Raw genomic sequence first — 21,122 nt, forward strand, 5'->3', positions numbered from 1 at the left:
GGTAATCCTATTGGCCCAGGGCTGTCTGGCTTGAGGTGGGTGAACTTCTGGTCTATAGCTAAACAGCCCTCCTACCCACCATTTACAAGAGTTCCTGGTGGGTCAATATGTAGGCTGGACTAGCTACCCCTTAAAATCAGTAACTACTCTCATCCTTTAAGTGCAAATTGAGAAAGAACAAAGATCCAGCATGTCACAAAGCACCATGATTAGGTGTTCAGCTGGAAGGCCTGACAAGACCCATGGCCTGGCAGCAACTTCTCACTTTTGTGGGGCACAGCACAATCCAGTAGGTTCTCTGGCATGTATATGCAGCTACTGCTTGTGTCTTCAGAGCTCCTGCTGCTGCCCAGTACTCTAAAAGAACATTTCTCCCATCTCCAGAGGGTTTCAAAATCAGAGATTTGCTTCTCCTAAGTGAGTTGTCTGCCTCGACTAAAAAGCCCCACCTGCCCTGAGCAGCCTTCTTTTATGGTGAGAGACACTTGCCTTTCACACCCACACTTTTTCATTGGAACACCTCTGCCATGAGAAGGCAAGTGGTAAGAATTTAGTTTTCACAGGCTATGTGTTACATTGGCCATCTGGATCATTTTTATAGAGACTTATTGCTCATCCTCACACCCAGGCCATTGCAAGCCTTTAGAAGGCAATGTCAAGGGTCAGCATCTAAATCAGGTTTCTGCTTTTAAATACCTTGAGGACTGGTTAGCAGCAAAGGGAGAAAACAGCAAAGAAATGCAAGCAATGCTGCTAAACATGGGGGACGTCTGTTGCAAGATAAGTGGAGTGATTTATGATAAGTGGTGCCTGGACTATTTAAGAGACAACTACATAAAATGATGGTAAACCACATCTTTGGTATGGATCAGAGAGATGGGCAACCAAAGAGAGGCACTTGAGAAGGCTGGAAGCCATTGAAATGACATGTTTTAGGGAAGTGAGGGGGTGACATTTCTGGACCACAGGTGGAATAATATCATCAGTAGTGAGACCAAGGTCTGCAGTATCGTATCAAAGAGAAGATGCAAGAGAGAAAGCTGAGATGGTATAGGCATGTATGAAGGATGGAGGAAGAGAATCCTATTCAGGAGGCATTTGAGACTACAGTTGGTTGGCAGAGAACAGGAGAATGGACAAGAAAAGAGTGGCTAGACTGTGTAGCAGGAGATGAAGTGGATATGGAATGATTGTGGGAGCAGCAAGCCTGGAAAAGATTGATCTGGTGACCTGACACCAGCTAGCTGGGAACAGGGGATGAAGAAGATTAAGGGGGCAGTTACATTTTTGAATAGGGATATAGACCTTTAAACGTCCAATACTGTACATTCAGAGATGGTGGTGAGTGAGTGGAAAAGACTTACACGAACTTTTCAGTACAGTTTGACAGGGAATTAAATACCTTTATATTAGCACATCTATCATGGGTTCACCTTTAGCTCCTGGCATGCCCTTAGTAAATGGTGACATTTACAAACACTTCAATTAAGGACAGTATGTTCAGTGTAATGGTGCATTTGCTGTATATGAAATAATAAATAACAATAGAATTACAGTAGAGGAACACTTGTTCTTTCATATAGAAAATTAGCTCATAACAATTTATATTGTTAGAATGTTAAATGAATGCATACTCATTGGCCACTTTACAATTTTATTCTGGAAAAAATACATTTTAAACATGTGGAAACATGCAAGATTATAAGGGCAGCCAAGGTCTGCATGGAAAACTAAAAATGAATTAATGTTAACCTTCTGGCTTAAAGAAAGATGACTTTTTAACAGGCACTTCCTAAACAAGAAGACAGTTTTTCTTGCAAGGTATTGCAAGATGAACCTCTGGAACCCACTGCCACATAATGTTATTCATGTCAAAAACTTAGCAAAATTGGGAAAAAAGTTTATATATTTGTATGGGTAATAAGTAGTGCTGGGTGAAATGTTTATGTCAAAACTGTCTTTTAACAAAAATTGGATTTACAAATAAGTCTGCTTTTCATGGATTTTTTTTCATTTTTTTTTATTTAAAATCCTAAGTGTCTTTCAGCTAAAATATATTGCTGAAAACTGAAATGTTTAGAAACAACTTTGTCACTGTGGTGTTTCATGAGAGCTATAATTCAATTGCCTCCTATCCTCATTCTCTCTATGGGCCATGCTGCCAATCAGACTTCATCTCCCATGATGCACCACAGCCATGATACTTCCATAATGCATTGAGAAGGGAGATGACAATGTAGTCCAACTAGGAACATGGCCCATAGAAGACTTATGAGGCACCCCAACTACAATTCCCATGAAGCATCATAGTGGCATTTCCAATCTGAACTATTTGGTTTTCAATTTTTCACTAAAAAGTTAAAAATTGGGGGGGGGGGGGAGTTTTCACTGAAAGCAATTTTGTTGTTGTTTTCATTTAAATTTTCTAAGGTTGAGAAAAAAAACATTTTCTGACCAGTTCTAAGAACATCCACAGTTACCGAATTTATAAAAAATGAGCAATAAACTCTCATGCTTCAGTACATACAGAAGCCACTAACTGACAGGGGGTAGAGAAGATCTGTTTATGGACAGATTAGTACATTCTTCTCTATTATAATGTCTCTATACCAGCCCCCTAAGTGCCTGGTGATTGACATTGCCAGAAGCAGGGTAAAGGAATAGATGGGCTGTTAGCCTGATTTGGGACACAAATTCAGGAGAGACCTTGAGCCAAACTCAGTAGTGAGTGAGGAAACAATACCAAGAGTAAAGGTGACACTAAGAGAAATGAGCTGCTGCATTTTGTACCTGTTTTTTTCAAGGTGTGTGGCTGCATTCCTAGTTCTGGGTTACTGTGACCAGATTTGTGCTCCATAGGAAGGGTATAATCCTTGGTAAGTCACACTTGGAAATAAGTAAGTTTTGCTGCCAAGGCTCTTAGGGCAATCAGTAGTATTGAAGAGTCTAAAAAGACTCAAAGGCAGTGGCCTAACCTAACAATCTGAGGGCTACAGATGCTTATGTCTGACAAGGAGAGGAAGGTTCTACCTAACTCACTTCTATTTCTTGCCCTATTGGCAAAGGCTGTAAAGACTATTGAAGTTAGTGTTTGGTTAAGGGTTAGTAACAATTGGGTTCTTACTCTAGGACAACAAGTCAAGGAGAAGCAAAAGAAGCTGAATGGGAAAAAGTTTAAGTCAGCTATCATCAACACAGTGAGTTATGAAAATCATTTTGTAGAAATAGGAAAAATATTGATCTCTCTTTTCTGTGGTGCCTTGGAGGGTTCTAACACAGAGGAGATTTCCTGCAGAGATGTTTGGTTCTCTTTAAAGTACTTCAAATTTCCTAAGTTAAATAAACTGTGCAAGCAGTTACAGAAGTATTTATGACCCAAATGGCACAAAAATGGTGAAAGTGGTAAATAATGAAGAGTACAGGACACTGATTCAGATCGATCTAAATTGTTTGGTAAACTGGGCACAAGCAAACCAATGCATATTAAGAAAGTTAAATGTAAATGTATGGATCTGGGAACACAGAATGTAAGCCATACTTACAAGATGGGGAACTATCCCAGGAAGCAGTGACTGTGACAAACATTTGGGTATCATGGTGGATAACCAGTTGAACATGAGCTCCCAGTGTGATGCTGTGGCTAAGAGAGCTAATGGGATCCTGCGATGCATAAACAGGGGCCTCTCAAGTAGGAGCAGAGAGGTTATTTTATCTCTGTATTTGGCACTGCTGTGACCGCTGCTGGAACACTGAGTCCAGTTCTGGTGCCGACAACTCAAGAAGGACGTTGATAAGCTGGAGAGGGTTCAGATAAAAGACACAAGAATGATTACAGGATGAAAAAACAGGCTGAATCTAGTGATAGATTCAAGGAACTCAATCTATAAGCTTAATAGCTCAATCTATTAACAAAGGTTAAGGGGTGACTTGATTACAGTCTATAAGTATATGGGGAACAATGTTTAATAATGGGTTCTTCAGTCTAGCAGAGTAAGGTGTAACATGATCCAGTGTCTGGAAGCTGAAACTGGATAAATTCGGACTAGACATAAAGTGTAAATTTTTAACAGTGAGAGTAATTTTCAAGATTGGATGTTTTTTCAAAAGGATATGTTCTAAGAATTATTTTGGGACAGTTCTACAGTCATTACTGTACAGGAGGTCAGAGTAGATGATCACACCGATCCCTTCTGACAGTAGAATCTATGAGTCTCTGTGCAGTGTTCTATCATAGCTTTGATTAGCAATCTTACACACATTCCCGTGGTTTCTCCATCTTACAAGGATGTAAGTCTTTATGTATTCACCTTGGATTATATTTTGCCAAGTGGACTTGGTTTCATAAAAGTACTTTAGCAGAAATGGACAGAATGTTTCTTTGGAGCACAGTTCAAAGGGAGTGTAATTCTGTGAGCTTACCCTTCTGGCCTCCCCCTCCCTTTGGCATGCCCTATATGAGGGGCTGTGAGGGGAATGGTGTAGGGATGTGAATGCCCTGTGCAGATTCTGCAGTAGGTGAGTTCTCCACTGGGCTGTTCAGGCCTCTGATATAGAGAGAGGGGAGAAAGACCAAAATCTGACCCAGGAACAATACTTAGTCACAAATCTCTGAAGACGTAGAATCCGAATCTCAGTCACAACATGCTAGACAAGTAAGTAAATGTTATCATCATTTTACAAATGGAGATACTGAGGCAGAGAGAATAAATTATTTGTACTAGACCACAGCTATAGTTAGTATGAGAACTAGCATTAGAACTAGAAATTCATGGCTGACAATCCCACACTCAGAGTGTTAGAATGACTCTTTCTTCTCTATTCTACATAGTTTCAAAAAAGAAAACTGTATCTCAGACAAACCTATAGCTGTGATTCTGCATGTGTGCTATGGGCGGGCATCTGCAGGGGCCACAGATTTCATTTTAATATGCTGGGTCTCTCACAACTGGAAAATCTTTTACGGTGCCTCAAAAACACAGGGGGGGGAAATAGCAAAAGTGCTGTTGCTTTTATATCAGTTTCCCAATGGTCACAGCAAACCTTTAAGCAGTAACTGAATTTTAAAACAAATATACTTCTTATAAAATGTTTTATTTCTCTGTTCTCTTGTCTTTATCACTTGGTACAAAATAGAGTTAAAGTAGGAGATGAAATATGAGGTTTGTTCTTCTTTTATTTCACAACCGTTCATTACTCTCCCTTTTGCAATATACAATTGAAGAGGAGAAATAAACATTTCTGCTTTTCTTTGTTTCACATGTGGACAAATGTGAGAAACACCTGTTAATTTTATCTTAGCATAATCCTTCCCCTGAGTTTATATTAGAAACATAGGATTTGCCATAGTAGATCAGACCATTAGTTCATCACTCAAGTATCTTCCCTTCAACAAAGGCCGATGACTAATGCTTCTGGGAAAGGTGAAGAGAAATTATAATGCACGCATGTAGTTGTGCAATGCTATATGTGAGGCATAAAATTCCTACTTGACCCCTCCAGTGACCTGAAGCCTGAGATCTGATTATGCCCATCTTACCATGTGCCATAACTATAAAGGGAAGGGTAAACCCCTTTAAAATCCCTCCTGGCCAGAGGAAAACTCCTCTCACCTGTAAAGGGTTAAGAAGCTAAAGGTAACCTCGCTGGCACCTCACCAAAATGACCAATGAGGAGACAAGATACTTTCAAAAGCTGGGAGGAGGGAGAGAAACAAAGGGTCTGTGGGTCTGTCTATATGCTGCTTTTGTCGGGGATAGACCAGGAATGGAGTCTTAGAACTTTTAGTAAGTAATCTAGCTAGATTGTGTTAGATTATGATTTCTTTAAATGGCTGAGAAAAGGATTGTGCTGAATAGAATAACTATTTCTGTCTGTGTATCATTTTTGTAACTTAAGGTTTGCCTAGAGGGATTCTCTATGTTTTGAATCTAATTACCCTGTAACGTATCTACCATCCTGATTTTACAGAGGGGATTTCTTTACTTCTATTTACTCCTATTTCTATTAAAAGTCTTCTTGTAAGAAAACAGAATGCTTTTTCATTGTTCTCAGATCCAAGGATTTGGGCCTGTGGTCACCTATGCAAATTGGTGAGGCTTTTTATCCAACATTTCCCAGGAAAGGGGGGTGCAAGTGTTGGGAGGATTGTTCATTGTTCTTAAGATCCAAGGGTCTGGATCTGCAGTCACCTAGGCAAATTGGTGAGGCTTTTTTACCAAACCTTGTCCAGGAAGTGGGGTACAAGGTTTTGGGAAGTATTTGGGGGGAAAGACGTTTCCAAACAGCTCTTCCCCAGTAACCAGTATTTGTTTGGTGGTGGTAGCGGCCAATCCAAGGACAAAGGGTGGAATCGTTTGTACCTTGGGGAAGTTTTGACCTAAGCTGGTAAAGATAAGCTTAGGAGGTTTTTCATGCAGGTCCCCACATCTGTACCCTAGCGTTCAGAGTGGGGGAGGAACCTTGACACCATGCATAATTACAAACAGTATATTATCATTTAAACTGGTAACAGGAACCAGGCATATATTCAAGCTTCCTCAGTAGAGCTGGGCAAACATTAAATAAATGGATTCTTATGGCTCTTTGAATGCGCCCAGTTTAGTTCACCATGATTTGAAGGCTGATATTATTCATTAGTATTCAGACAGCTGCCGGGTAATGTAAAAATCTTCTCAAATCCTGTAAGTTTCTCAAATCATAACACAAAGTTTATTCAATCTAGAGTTCTGCCAGAAATGCATTCTTCACAGCTTGAAATCAATGGGGCTGTACAAGGGTGCTGGGGCTTGCCTTCATTTACTCTAAATTGCCATTTAAAAACATACTTAAAGGTAAAATGAACTAAATTAGTTTCAGATAATCTGAGCCATAATGTTCCATTAACCTTTCAGTGGAACTCAGCAAAGGTCTCACAAGGTGATAGCAAAGTGTAGATGAGGATCCCGCAGCTTTTTAACCAGCAAGTCATCTAGCCCTTAAAGCAGGTTTAGATGTGGTGGTCAAAGGCTGGAGGTCACCAGTCCTTTGTCTACAGGAGCCCTCCTGCTGATGCTACCACTGTTGGAGGAGTTGTGTTTTAGCAACAGTGTCAGGCCACACTGTGTGAGTGTGGTGGGATATGCTTCTTTCCAGGACAGTCTATGTTTTAGCTCATTCTCATAGAAAAAAACAAACAAACAAAAAAACAGCACTCAGTAGTATAGGAGGAAAGCAAACGGTCATTGACAACAAATCTGTTCAATTAAAAATGTTTAGTTGTACTGGATATTACACCTGCTTCAGAGTCCCTCGTGCTAATTATTGTGAAGTGTTTTCTTTTTACACTCACATTTTCCTATTTAAAAAAAGGATCTTTCCAGTAGCTTTGTGAAAGATTCTCAAACAGGAGAAGATGACTGAATCAATGGAAGGAAAGGATGAAATGGGCTACACACAAAGGACCTGATCCGAACCCCACTGAAATCAATTGAAGACTTTCCATTGGCTTCAAGGGACTATGGATCAGGCCCAGAGCGCTATTAAATACAGAGGGTAAAATAAAAAATTGTTGGGGAGGGGGAGGACTTAAGGGGCAATATTTTATTTTTCTCTCTCTTTCGGTTATAATAATATGAGATGTTACTTGTAGACATAAAAGATAAAAAGCTTTCAGAAAGAAGTATGATTCTTAAGTTGACAGTGTCCCTTTAAGCACAACCTCTTCTCTGTTTTCCTTCATTAGAGATCTATGGATATTAATAAAATATGTGGGGAAAATGTATGCAGGTTGTGCAAAAGAAAATAGGATTCTGAGTGAGAGCATTTTGAATCCAAAGACACTTTTATGAGATATTATACATTCCAATAATTCTCATAAATACTGGAATTCAAGCATGACATATTCAGTTCAGATAAGTTCCACATGTGAATAGCTAATTTTTAAGCAAGTATCATTTATATTGCTATTTCAATAAACCCAGTTATTATCAGCCTAGTGAGACAATATTCAGTATTTTATTAAGCTACTTTCACTGTTTCTTCCCTTTAATATCCATGTAAATATTGAAAGGTATCTGATTAACAGATAGGATACATAAGACCAAACTTTAGACTGTCTTAAAACTTGAGCAGTCCCATTGACATCGGTGGTATTGCATGAGGATGTAAATCAGATCAGAATTTGGCCCATACTTTCCAGTCCATCACTACATTCCATAGTTTCCTATCAGACCAAGGTAGAAAAGTCCTGACCTGAAGAGCTTTTGGCAATTAACAGAACTAATTCTCAATAAAGTGCTGAGCAGAATTAGTAAGTACTTTTCTTTAAGATGCATAGTTACAAGTTTTTCCTTAACACAAAAGGAATACATTAACCGCATCAGAAATCCTGTTTGACGGTTTCTTGACAGTACCATTCCATTAATATGAAGGTGGCTTTCTCAAGCCTTTTGGCATGAAAAGCTACAGTAGGTTTACTTTTCTTCACTATGAATGTTTTTGCAATTAAAGTTATCCTGATGTGTTTTCAAGAGCACCAGTGTCTGAAGACACATGCTGAAGTGAAAGAGGATTCACACCACAGAAAGGATGTGAACTCTTGGCATTGTAAAGAGTTACTGCAGCCCACAACAGCAGACCAGGGATGGGTAATCTTCAAGGGATTGTATTAATTTGAGTTGTCAAATCCTCAAATTTAGAAAGACAAAAAAAAATCCCAAAGTTAGTCCTGGTAGAGCAGAAAAAATGATGAGAGATGACAGCATTGTATACTGAGATTTTTCATGTCACTTCACAAACAACAATTTTTCGTGTCTATACAATTCGGCTAGCTGCCTCTTTTTTTTTTCCAGCTTAGTCATACCCTTCGTCCTCATATAAACTTGGTCAAGTACAAATCAAGAAAACACTTATACCAGCACTGAACAGGTTTGAAGACAAAAAGGCATACTGTAGCACCCATTTAAATGTCTAAACAATAATCGGGCTGTCAGTGTAAATAAGAGCCTGGGTGCAGAGCTTTAGAGCATGGAAATAAAGCCCAAAATAGCAGGCTTATTTTAAAGGCACACTGTCAATGCAAAAATGTATTTTTTTTAAATCCTTATCTTTGTTCGCACCTCCTGATTTTCAGTTAGACTGCCAGCTAGAATGAACCCAAAAATTCAGAGTGAAACTGTTGAGTCATGCCTGATTTGAAGGAAAAAAGGCTGTTTTCACAGAATTTAAGGTTTGATCCAGAAATTATGTCTTCTGCAGAGACATGTTTGCCTGAAACGTTGCCACAGGTTTGTCAAAACATTTTTGGGTGATACCCTAACCCCACTGACATCAGTACAGGGTAGGATTTCGTCCTGCAGACCTTAGCGAACCTGGGCCAAGTGTTGGGTTCTGAATGCAGACCTACACAGGATTTTGCTATGAATGATTAGGCAGAGCTCTAATCTTGCCTGGTTTTCTAACAACAGGTTTAGTTCTCTGATAGTTTTTGCATACATTAAAAAAATCATGAGTGGGGGAAAAAGAGGTAACAGAAAATGACTAACACCTCATTTTCAGAAATGTTCAGAATGTATAAAGGAGTTTATCTCAGAAGTGATAAGGAGAATCAAGCCACACGATAGACCTGTACACACAACAGTCATGATCCTGGGGGGCCACTTCTCATTCCACCATGATTTCAACAATTTCCATCCCACCATAAACCTCAGCCTGGACCAGTCCACATAAGAGATCCACTTCCTGGACACTACGGTGCTAATAAGCGATGGTCACATAAACACCACCTTATACCAGAAACCTACTGACCGCTATACTTACCTACATGCCTCCAGCTTTCATCCAGACCACACCACACGATCCATTGTCTACAGTCAAGCTCTACAATACAACCGCATTTGCTCCACCCCTCAGACAGAGACAAACACCGACAAGATCTCTATCAAGCGTTCTTACAACTACAATACCCATCTGCTGAATTGAAGAAACAGATTGAAAGAGCCAGAAGAGTACCCAGAAGTTACCTACTACAGGACAGGCCCAACAAAGAAAATAACAGAACGCCACTAGCCATCACCTTCAGCCCCCAACTAAAACCTCTCCAATGCATCATCAAGGATCTACAACCTATCCTGAAGGATGACCCATCACTCTCACAGATCTTGGGAGACAGGCCAGTCCTTGCTTACAGACAGACCCCCAACCTGAAGCAAATACTCACTAGCAGCCACACACCACACAACAAAAACACTAACCCAGGAACCTATCCTTGCAACAAAGCCCATTGCCAACTGTGTCCACAGGGAACACCATGATAGGGCCTAATCACATCAGCCACACTATCAGAGGCTCATTCACCTGCACATCCACTAATGTGATATATGCCATCATGTGCCAGCAGTGCCCCTCTGCCATGTACATTGGCCAAATTGGACAGTCTCTACGTAAAAGAATAAATGGACACAAATCAGATGTCAAGAATTATAACATTCAAAAACCAGTCAGAGATCACTTCAATCTCTTTGGTCACTCGATTACAGACCTAAACGTGGCAATTCTTCAACAAGAAAACTTCAAAAACGAGAGACTGCTGAATTGGAATTAATTTGCAAACTGGACACCATTAACTTAGGCTTGAATAAAGACTGGGAGTGGATGTGTCATTACACAAAGTAAAACTGTTTCCTCATGTTTATATCCCCCCTCCCCAAGCTGTTTCTCACACGTTCTTGTCAACTGCTGGCAATGGTCCACCTTGATTATCACTGCAAAAGGGTTTGTTTGTTTTTTCCTTCTCCTGCTGGTAATAGCTCACCTTACCTGATCACTCTTGTTACAGTGTGTATGGTAACACCCATTGTTTCAAGTTCTCTGTATATATAAAATCTCCCCACTGTATTTTCCACTGAATGCATCCGATGAAGTGAGCTGCAGCTCACGAAAGCTTATGCTCAAATCAATTTGTTAGTCTCTAAGGTGCCACAAGTACTCCTTTTCTTTTTGCGGCTACAGACTAACATGGCTGCTATTCTGATGAACCCTCTGAAAAAGGATCATTGGGTACATCTAGGGATATTTTCACTACAGGAACTATCTGCATATTGGGCTATCAGACTATCTACATATTGGTTTTGTACCAATCATCATCGTAACTGACTATTCACATGATGTTAGGAGTGTGATGGAGCTATATGGACAAAAGGAAAAGGGTACCCCTAAGGTTAAGTATAAACTGTAAAGAAGAAACCAAGAAAAATGGACTATTGGGTCTTATTAGATCCACTTCTTTAGTGAGTATGTTCGGCCCTTTCTGGTATAGTGTACATTATTGGATACCACACAACAGGAAGGATGGGCCAGATCATACCCCTCTGAAGTGACCCTCTGTGTGCAGCTCTCATCCCCGACTCCATGGAAGGTGGTGGGAGGAAGGTGCTGGCTGAATTTGTGGTCCTGTTCCCCTGACCCTCCTCACCGGGACTGAGACCTCTGCCAGGTTGTGATTTCATGTGGGGAGAGGATGGGCACTGGTTAGAGACAAGAGCAGACAGTGGGTGTGGCTTACATGGATTTCAGAGTGAGTGGCAGGTGCACATTGTCCCCCATATCTCACTGGCACCTCAGCTTCCCAAGAAAGAGAATACTGCTTCAAACAGCACTACTTATCCCACTGACTTTTGTGCTGGGAACCTCTCTCAAAGAAGATGCTGGAAACAGTCATGATCCTGGGGGTCCATGATACCAGGTCTCAATTAGAGCATTACTGTCAGAGGACCTGCAGCCAGTCCAGAGGCAAAGAGTCTCTTCTTGGACTTCTCTGGCATTTTGTAGGTCCCCCAGAATCCACTGAGTGATGGGGCAGATCCATGGTCTGTTTTGTGGAAGGAAAAAGGCCACCTATGTGACAAAACTATGTAAGGGAAATGCTACCAAAAGAACTCTTTGGTTTTTCTTCCCTTAACAGTAGAGTGGGTCAAAATTTTCAATTCACAAAGTCTGACTGACAAAAATTGCTTCCTGTTTTTTTATGTATTTGTTTATTTTCATTATTTAGGTCTCGGTGAATTCTGTAGAAAAAGTTTACATTTTTGTGCAATAATAATGTATGATAAAAAAAATCACACATACACACACACACACACACACACACACACACAGACCATTGGGTTTTACTGGGGAAATGAACTATCTAGCAGGGTATTGTTGCCTTGGAGAGGGTGCAAAAGGTAGGCTAGGGCTAAAAGTTAAAAACAAAACTGGGAAAAATTAATAAATTAGTAACTAAAAAGAAAAGGAATAGAAACAAGTAGATGTCGGTTCATAAATATTAAACCGCAATGAGGTATAGGGTCACACAGAGCTAATAAACAAAGAAAATTGGCTAGGTTTTAAATAGCAAAAAGAAACTTAATAGGCAAGGTTTTAACACAAGAAACATTACAAATAGCAGTAGTAAAGGCACTGGGTCTTGTACTGACCATGTAAGGTTACTTAATTTGTTCATCAGTTACCTAGTGACAATTAGATAAAGGGTCAAATAAATTTTAAAAACTGTTTTTTTAAATCATGTATTGCTTCCCAATGCCACTTGGATCAAGTCCTGCAAAAAAACTCCGAGATGAAACCTCTGAGTCAAGTCCCACCATAAATCCCTTTTTATGCTGTAAGTGTAGAGACACTATTTTACTATATGTTTTTATAGCACCTAGCCCAATGGTGCCCTAATTCTGCCTGGGTTTTTTGGGCACTACTGTAATTCAAATAAATACTCTCAAAGTCCTCTAAAAGGATGCAGGCGTTATTTAGTGCAAACAGATTGCATTGAAATGTTGGAGCCCTCATCTATGAGTTATATGAATTAGGGCCCAAAGCTGCAAAGACTAAAGGACATGAGCGCACACTCACAAGCAGAGCTAGTCAAAACTTGGATTTTCTGCTCCACAGGAAATTAGGACATTTTGAAAAAGATTTTGTTCTGAACTAGAATGAAAGCTAGTAATTTCAAAACTTCCCATAGAAGGAAAATTCCAAAACAATTTCATTTTGGAAAAAATAAAATGTTTCCATTTGATTCCCCCCCCAAAAAATCCGATGGAGCAGCCAGCAGTCATGACTGCCCAGTACTACCCTCCCAGAGCTGGAGACAGCGCGGCTTGCTAACATGGAGTTGAGGTGGAGCCTAGAAGCCTTGCAAGCCGGATCTCAAGCCAGGGCTCCCAGGGCTTCTGGGCACCTAGCTCCACAGCAGAGAGTCATCAAGCCCTGGTGTCACTGAGCATAGGGCAGTCTGCCCAGAGCCACAGACCCTGGAAACCCAGTCTCTCCAAGAGTCTGCCAGGTGACTTAGAGCTATTTCTGATGTTGCCATAGGTGCTGACTCTGTGGGAGCTCCGGGGCACAGAAAAAAATAGTGGGTGCTCAGCAACCACCAGCGGGCCCTGCCAATCAGCTCCTCCCCTTCCCCCCTCCCCCCACCGACGGGCCCCGCCGGTCAGCTCCTCTCTTCCCCCCACCCCCCGCGCAATGCCTCCTGCCCTCTGAGGATCAGCTGTTTAGCAGTAGGCACTCGGGGGGAGGGAGAGGAATGGGGGCAGGAAGAGGCAAACCAAGGGCTGGGTGAGCTCTGGGGTGGAGCAGGGGTGGGAAGAGGTGGAGCAGGGGTGGATCTTTGGGGAATGGGATGGAGTGGGGGCATGGCCTGGGGCGGAGACAGGGTCAAGCACCCCCCGGCAAATCAGAAAGTCAGCACCTCTGGATGGTGCTCTAAATTGTGCTGGAGGTTGTACTGGCCTCCAATCAGCCTAGAGGTTTCCCAAAGGAGTAAAGCCATCTTTGTCCTTCTTTGTTGTTTTGTGCCTGTGTCATGAATATAAAGGGAAGGGTAAACACCTTTAAATCCCTGCTGGCCAGAGGAAAACCCCTTTCACTTGTAAAGGGTTAAGAAGCTAAGATAACCTTGCTGGCACCTGACCAAAATGACCAATGAGGAGACAAGATACCAAAGCTGGGGGGGCCGGGGGGAGGAGAAACAAAGGTTCTCTCTGTCTGTGTGATGCTTTTGCTGGGAACAGAGCAGGAATGCAGGTCTGAACTCCTGTAAAAAGTAAGTAAGCAATCTAGTTAGATATACGTTAGATTCTGTTTTGTATAAATGGCTGATAAAATAAGTTGTGCTGAATGGAATGTATATTCCTGCTTTTGTGTCTTTTTGTAACTTAAGGTTTTGCCTAGAGGGATTCTCTATGTTTTGAATATGATTACCCGGTAAGGTATTTACCATCCCAATTTTACAGAGGTGATTCTTTTACTTTTTCTTTAATTAAAATTATTCTTTTAAGAACCTGATTGCTTTTCATTGTTCTGAAGATCCAAGGGTTTGGGTCTGTGTTCAGCTATGCAAATTGGTGAGGATTTTTATCAAGCCTTTTCCAGGAAAGGGGGTGTAGGGCTTGGGGGGATTTTGGAGGGGGAGACGTTTCCAAGTGGGCATTTCCCCTGTTATTATTGGTGGTGGCAGTGTTTAACATAAGCTGGTAAGAATAAGCTTAGGGGGTCTTTCATGCAGGTCCCCACATCTGTACCCTAGAGTTCAGAGTGGGGAAGGAACCTTGACAGCCTGTTACTGAAACGTAGGTGCTAAAACACAATATTGCCCTTCCAGAAGCTGAGGTTATTTGGTATTGTGGTTTGGGAGACACTATTTTACCTCTGTAAAATTAGAAAGATTGTAAAAATACGGATCAGATGACCTTCTACTATCTATAACATTGCTTATGTTCATATTCTGTGAAATATGTTTTACCCTCTTGTACTGACCATGTAAAGTTACTTAATTTGTTCATCAGTTCTCAAGTAAAAATTTACAAATAGTGAATGTTGCACTGTTGGGACCTGAATGCCATAGACAGGTAATGTGTTACTTGAAGTTATTTATTTGCCTAAGAATGTAGAAATTGGTGACTATAAATGTCTTTGCGATGGAAAGCCACTATCTGCAGTGTGCCTGGTTGACTAATAATGGCTAGAGTGGAAAAGAATGCCAGAGATGGGGGTATGTGTGTGTGTGGCAGGTGCTAAGTGCCTTGGGAGTCTAAATTTGCATCTGGCTGTCATTTGTATGTGACTCTGTGTGTTTGTACATGACTCTCTGTGTGTGCGAGCATGCGTGTGTGTGTGCAAACGCACATGTGCATGCACTCCAGGGGACGCTGTACAGAAATAAGAAAAAAATGACAAGACCAGTCAACTCTTGTAGAACCTTTTATTTGATCATCTGAGAGCCCACTGTCAGGGTGATACACCATCAAGCTGCAAACACTGGGTGGATGGCCCTCTTACACCCACAAAGGTGCTATTATGTGCAAGAAAGCTCGTCCCATCAGATTGAATTCTGAAAGTAAATAAAGATAGCTGACGTGAAAACTCTTCATCTCTTTGCTGTTTGGACTCTCACAGAGCTGGAACTAGGAAACGAAAGCAGAGCTCCCCTAGGTCAAGATGGGTTAGCCCTAAAAGACATTCAGTGCTGACAGATTACTACAATTCTGTCACCTGGAAATATATACTGCAATTCATTTGTGTATATATGTCACCTGCTTTAACCTGTAAATAACTCTTTCATTTCTTTTTCCTAGTTAATAAATCCTTAGCTAGTTTACTTTAGGACTGGCTACAAGTGTTCTCTTTGGTGTGAAATCTAAGGTATAGATTGATCTGGTCCTTTGAGACTGGGAGCAACCTGACTATTTTGTGATCTTTAGTGTAAATGACCATTTATTACTCAGTGCAGCTTGCCTGGGTGGCCAGATAGATTGGAATGCCCAAGGAGACTATCTGTGACTCTGTGGTAAGACTGTTATAATGCTTCAGGAGTTCACATTTATGATTGGATTGGTGAAATCTAATTATAGAACACACCACCAGTTTGGAGTCTCTGCCCTGCTTTTTGACAGTCTGCCTTGATGTTGGTACTCATGGTCGTGAACTACTCCAGACCGTTTGACAGTATCAGGTGGACATTCACTATGTCTGATTCCTCCTCTGTTTCTACTACTGTTTTATCCAATGCTTTGGACAATGTGTCTGCTACCACTAACTCTTTTCCTGGTTTATATATTATTGATAAATCATACAACTGGAGCTGAGAAACAGTCATTGTAGCCTCCACCCCTTTCTTTGCAAATGGTATCAGAGGATTATAGTCTGTTTCTGACTGTTCTGTTTCAATTTGGGCAGAGTGGCATCCTGTTTTCGTAAGAGCCCTGGATGCATACATCGCTGGTCTCCAAGGGCGGTCATATTTTTGTAGCAATGCAGCCTCTGTGCTTCTTTGGAGGCATCAGTGAACAATTTGGTCTGCTTCTTCTTGTCAAAATACCTTAGGACAGGAGCATTCTGAATCAACTGTTTCTTTTTGGTTAGCAATCCATGTCCATTGACTATTCTTTTGCATGAATGCATGGAGGTTGCTGGTTTGTGAAGCCAAATTAGGCATAAATTTACCAACAAAATTAACCACTCCTGTGAACCTCTGTACTCCCTTTTTATTTTCTGTGTATGGCATATTTGTTATAGCTTGTGTTCTGCTAGGATCAATACAGCCAGTTAATTTTTTCTTCAGTTAACTTTTCTCCTAACCAGGTAATTTCTCTGAGCCTGAGTTTACATTTTTATTTATTTAGCTTCAGACCCACTGCTCTAGCTCTGTCCACTGCTTTCTTTAACCTGTAATTATGTTCCTCTATTGTGCTGCCCCAGATGAATACGTCCTTCAAAATATGAATGTTGTGCCTTCGATTCCCTCAAAGATTTGCTGCAGTTCTATGAAAGATTTCTGGAGTGGATTTGAGACCAAACAGTCATCTGAGAAAGCAATATCTGCCATATGGTGTAATAAAAATACATAATTTGTCTCATCTAAGGGAATCTGCCAGAATCCAGATGTTGCATCTAAAGTGGTAAAATAATTTGCACTATCACCAAAAAGTCTTCCTTGTTAAGGTAACTGAACGTGTTCCCTTTTGATATATTTGTTAAGCACCTCAGGATCTAAGCATAATCTTAGTGTTCTATGCTAATTACTAATGAGAGCACCCATTCTGTAGACTCTTTTAATAATAATTGTTCTTACTAAATGATCCAGTTATTCTTTGAGCTTTTTTTCTCATATCTAGATGAATATTTCTAGGGGCATGTAGGGCAGGACAATTTGGCTCTGTTAGTTCAATTCTCTATTCAGTTGCTAATTTTCCTATGCCCTCAGTTTTCTGATACTGTTTCTCTATGTCTGTGTCCTGTGTCTCCTCTAACATGTGCACCCTCAGAATCAACCCAAGGGCTTGGCATGTTTTTAAATCCAATATGTGTGTTTTATTCCCTTTAACTAACACAAAGTTTATCAGTTTTATTTGATCTTTTACCTTCACTGCTGGCACACGTACTCTAGCAGAAATGAACTCCCCATTATATGCTTTCAATTTAACCAGTTTGTTCACTGTGTTGCCTGTTTTTTCTTCAACCTTTTAAATCAGCATCCGAAACAACATTTACATGGGCCCCAGTGTCTAATTTGTAGGTTATAAGGATCCCATTAGTACCTAAAGGAATTGTCCATTAGTACCTAAAGGAATTGTCCATTCCTCTGTTCCTTCCTCTTCAGATACAGCTCCTAGGTAGAACTCCTCTTCCGTATTGCTGTCTGTGCTCTCTTTCTGGATTGCTGCATTAGCTGGCTTGACTTTGCTTTCTCTTCTGCAGTTGTTGATCCTGGTTACAGACTTTGGCAAAGTGATTGTATTTCTTACAAATATTGCAGTGCTCACCAAAAGCGGGGCATTGTAGAGATCTCAATTTGTGCCCTCATCTTGTGAAATACTTGAAGCTATTCCCTGCAAACTCGCATGCTTTGTTTTTTTCGAGCTTCTCTGTTTTTTGTCCTGTACGGATTTACTGCTTGCCAGATTTTTTCTCTCATATCACTCTATCCAGATTACCAGTGTCCTGTTTTCCTTCCTGGTTTTATTCTCGTCAGAGTGATTTATCCAAAGTGAGATCCATATCTTCCAATCGTTTTTTTTTTTTTTGCAGCATTGGATCTTTGATTCCAGTTCCAATTTGATCGCTTATAACTGAATCTGTTAAGTGTCCATAGGCTCAAGTTTGGCTCATTAACTTCAGCTCTGTTAGGAATTCTTCCAAGGATTCTCCTTCCTTTTGCCTTCTAAGGTGAAGCTTATACCTTTCAAACGTTTCAGTCTTTTAAAATATGCAATACTCTTCCAATTTTGGCAAAATTTCATCATAACTTGCTCTCTCTGAATGATATAGTTGCATGCTATTAAAGACATTCATTGCCTCCAGTCCTGCAATGTTGAAGAAGATTGCTATTTTCTGGTGATCTTTTTTCTCACCAAAGCCAGCTGCTTGCATCTATCTATCTATCTAATTTATCAAAACTCTCTTTGGAATTTCTTCCAGGAATCTGCTGCATTACTTGAGTATTCCAGCTCCTTGGGGGACTTTTACTTGCTCCATCTGCACAATAACTCCATTACTTCTTCATTACCGTCCTCTTTTCTCTGTCCCTCTCTGGTGCCATGTGTTGTCTTGTGCATTCATGAGAAGGAGAAACAGTCTAGGCTTTAAGAAGTAAGGCTTTATTAGAACAACGCCAGAGTTACCTAAGCTAAAGGAGCACCATGAGCTCTAGCTGAGTCAAGCTGTCATGAGACCACTTCCAGCTGGTTCTCACTAGCCCCAATCGAGTTTCCTCGAACATGTGCTGTGCTCTTAAAGACACAATACATACTGCTAGCAAAAGACATTATGTGTTAAAGGCGGAATACTTGGGCATTTGATCCTGCCTCAGGATTCATTTGTCCCGATCTCTGTACCCTGGTGGAATCCCGTTGACTTTAGTGAGCCTCATTAAGGTATGGATTTGCACTAATTGATCCTGAAGCAGGATCAGAACCTTAGTAAGGGCTGAGTGAGCTGTAACCAACCCAGTGCAGCACGTAGAATAGCCTTAGATCTGCTGGGTGTTTGAGCCTGTTTGCATACACTCAGCCGTGAACAAGCAGCCTGCTGCAAGTGATATCCCCATCCATAAGTAAAACCATTGCTGTCTGCCATATTTATTACTTTTTTTAATTAAATTCTTGTACATTAGCAAGTGCAATGGAATCACTAGGTAAGAGTATTTGCCCTCTTCTATTACTTGATCAGCCACTGACCACTGGAGGGAGTAAAGGATAAATGGCTGTTCGTCAGTTAACAGACTACCCCCGTATGATTATCTTTTCTCGTTAAAGTAGGAGAACAGGGATGATGCATCCCTCATGACTGAAAAGGCAGTTTTGGGGTATCCCCAAAATTTGGGAAAACTGTGGGAACCAAGGCTGTAGTGTTGTGCAGCACACACGATCTCATGAGTGTGGGGATAAGTCCATCACAGCGGCAGTACTAGTGTGTGTTCACAGCCCCCAGCGTAGCTACCCTGCAACTGCATAATCACAGACTAATGCATAATCCTCACACCAGTGGTGTGAACTGTCTACTTTACCGCTAGAAAAGGAGAAGCATAGAGAGGTTGTGTGACTTGTCCTAGTTCTCACAGCACGCCTTTGCAATGCTGGGACTACGGCTCATCTGACTCCCAGTCCTGTGCTTTAACCATTAGACTTTGATTTTTATGAAATATAGAACAATTATGTTAAAAACTGCCTATATGGATATTCTGAAACTCCTTCTTTTCCTAATAACATTATTTATTAGGGGATTTCAGGCTTTCCTTTTAATTAGTCCAGAAATGGACATATTTAGATTTGAATATGTTCTTTGAATTGTCTCACCTTTTTAACTGCATCCCCATTTAATTAATAGCATTAAAGCCAATCTCTGTAAGTGGAGTATTTTTCACCTTTCTCCTTTAGTGAGGGCATATTGTACTGTACCTAATTAAATTGATTGATCTCTACCCTATGCAAATGCTGTCTGATTATTCCAAGCAAGAATCTAAGAGAACTGGATAAACTCTTTGTTGATTTTATTTGGGCAGGCAGAAATCCCACACTTTGTTTAAGGAAATTACAATTACCTGAAAAGAAATAGGGATTGCTTAGCTGAAAAGAATATTGGTTACTTACTATGACACATGAGGGATTTTATCAGCCACAAACGGAAATTTCTGTCCTCTTCTATAAGGATTTCTCACTTATTATCTCTCATTAATTTAAAAACTTGAAGCACAATTTACTCCATTTTAAACCCTCAAAGTGTTAAATAGCTCCAGCATTTGAATGTAGAGTTTTTAATATAAAGATACACTGTTTGTGTAGATAGCAACAACTAAATGTCCATTAAGTCCTCTCCTTGCATTACCTATGTAGCTTGTCACTTTCAAGCTACAGAGAGCTTTTGATTTGTTTCAAGAGTTTATACAGCTTTGTCTTGAGCTCATTATATATAATCTACTCTCCAAATATGGGCTAGGCTTTAGTCTGATAGTCAATGTAGTTGTGCTGCCTTAGGCAAAGAACAGGGACAAATTTGTGACTCAGACGCTTTTCCTGTCATGAATTACTTCCCCTCCTACATTGGCTCAGCTGCACTGGCTGTGTGCTGTGGAGAATAGCCAAGGCTTTGATCACTATCCACCCACCTGCACTGCAGGGGGAGTAGAATATGGATAGTGAAAGGGGCAGGAGGCTCTTTGCACCCCTGTGCAAGAGACATCAAGATTCATGATCTAACCCCATATGGTTAACAGCAGCACTGCAGGCAGTCTTCTGCCTTCATGTACAAAACTTTTTCTATATAAATGTTGATGGCGACCCTGTATCGTGAGGACATAGTTCTTCAGTTTCTTAACACCCATATGTTACAATTAGAGTTGTTGTGGGTATGCCTTTTCTCCCACCCCACAGTTTTGGACCTGGACAGCTGGTAAATCAGGAAGGAGTTTTTTCTACCAGCTAGCCACAATTCTGATATTACTGTTTGGAGTAACAGTTAATAAAGGGTTCCAAAACTAATTAGGGAAAATAAGCAAATGAGTTTGCTAAAAGCAAGAGATGAATTCATATTATCTTAATGGAAATGAATAACAAAGGAAATGAGAGACTATTTCATTTCTGTCTGAATCCATA

The sequence above is a fragment of the Lepidochelys olivacea genome (genome assembly GCF_965140295.1).
Source record: "Lepidochelys olivacea isolate rLepOli2 genome assembly, chromosome: 1".
NCBI classification, from domain to species: Eukaryota; Metazoa; Chordata; order Testudines; family Cheloniidae; genus Lepidochelys; species Lepidochelys olivacea.